Source organism: Lithobates pipiens, unplaced genomic scaffold, assembly GCF_037356315.1.
Source record: "Lithobates pipiens isolate NorthernLeopardFrog02 unplaced genomic scaffold, aLitPip1_a1.2 Scaffold_22, whole genome shotgun sequence".
In the NCBI taxonomy this organism is placed as follows: domain Eukaryota; kingdom Metazoa; phylum Chordata; class Amphibia; order Anura; family Ranidae; genus Lithobates; species Lithobates pipiens.
Window position 1 is genome coordinate 84,718,564 of NW_027507784.1, and position 2,021 is coordinate 84,720,584.

Here is a 2,021-nt window from a genome sequence, read left to right on the forward strand (position 1 = left end):
TTGTGTTCACTGGTGGACTGTACCGCCTTCCCCATAGCGATGCTTCAAAGAACAAGACAGGGAGGGGAGCACTATGACACTTTGTTGGGGACACTTTCCAGTTCAATGCATGTAAGGGACAGCAAACTTATAACAAGAAGAAATTTGAGGGGTACAGACCATGCTACACAGAGGATGAACATTATAGAAAAACATATTATACACACGCTAAATAGCTCGAAGGATAGGTTCACCTTATAAAAAAATAAAAATAAATGCATATTTTGTTTTTTTGCAGGTAAAACAATGTGCGTTTATTATATTTTTAAGGAGTCTCCAGAGCATTGCACCCAAAATCAGCAAATCCTGGGAATGTCCAGCTCCTGTAGACTCTCAGCACAGCTGTCTGCCTGTACCTCTGTTACCCGAGAGCAAGAATATCAGTGGACTACAAGGACGTTTATCAGTGGCCTCAAGACTCATTGAAAACTACAAGCCATCAGTTGCAATGGTTGACAATACTTTTAGGTATTCATTGACAGGGCCCGCTGCATTGTTATCAAATAGTGACAGTAGGTGCAGGGAGCAGATCCCGGCTCGCTGTCATGGAGGGTGTTTAGTGTGGAGAGAGCTGCGGATGCTGGAACACATTAAAGTTGCACCCTACAAACATAAATGTATTCTTTAACTGCTTGTGGACTGCCAGTCATGGCCGATCACAGACGGTTCCACCCCCACTATGCACGGTGCATGCGCACAATCACGTCGGTGGCAGCGTGTTCCCGGGAACAATGCTCATCACTGACGCTGGTAAACAGCCGGCTGTTTACCCACATGATCGGCTGTGATCCTTTCACAGCTTATCACTAAGTGTAAACAAACCGCGGTAACGAGATGTTACCGGGTTCTCCTCCTCACACACCGATCGTGTGTGAAGAGGAGATTGCGGTAACATCTTGTTACCGATTACAGTACACACCAATCACACTGATTGCCCCCCCCCCCCCCCCAATAAAGAGGACCTGTCTCCACCCATCATAGTACCTGTCACTCACAGTCCATCAGAGTACCCGAGTACCTGTCACAACCCATTAGTGTACCGAGTACCTGTCACAACCCATTAGTGTACCGAGTACCTGTCACAGCCCATCTGGGTACCTAAGAACCTGTCACAGCCCATCAGAGTACCCGAGTACCTGTCACAGTCCATCAGAGTACCCGAGTACCTGTCACAGTCCATCAGAGTACCCGAGTATCTGTCACAGTCCATCAGAGTACCCGAGTACCTGTCACAGTCCATCAGAGTACCCAAGTACCTGTTATAGTCCATCTGAGTACCTGAGTACCTGTCACAGTTCATCTGAGTACCTGAGTACCTGTCACAATCCATATGAATACCTGTCACAGTCCATATGAGTACCCGAGTACCTGTCACAGTTCATCTGAGTACCTGTCACAGTCCATATGAGTACCTATCACCGCCCTTCAGAGTACCCGAATACCAGTCACCAGGCCATCAGAGTAGCCGAGTATCTGTCACCAACCCATCAGAGTACCCGAGTACCTATCTGCAGCCCATCAGAGTACTTGAGTACAAATTTGCAGCCCATGCCTCATAGAATATACGCTGGGGTGTTTGGTTTCTAAAATGCGGTAATTTTGTGGGTAGTTCCACTGTCCTGGTGCTCAAGGACCTTCAAAAGTGTGATAGGTAGGAATGAAATGAGATGTGTAATTTATGCTCCAAGAACGCCTGAATGTACTACTTCAATGTTGGGCCTCTCTATGTGGCCAGGCTGTGCAAAAGTCTCACACATGTGGTATCGCCATACTCGGGAATAGTAGCAGAATGTGTGTTGGGGTGCAATTTTTGCTATATACATGCCATGAGCAGGGTGAAAGATGGACCACAGCACTCAGTGGCCCTTATGGGGGTACCACTACACTTAACTTAAAGTCTTACTAATAAGAAATGTTGGGCTGCTCACCTAGATTTGAGATATTTAACCATTCAGGCACTGACAAGAGTGGGAGCCTTGGTC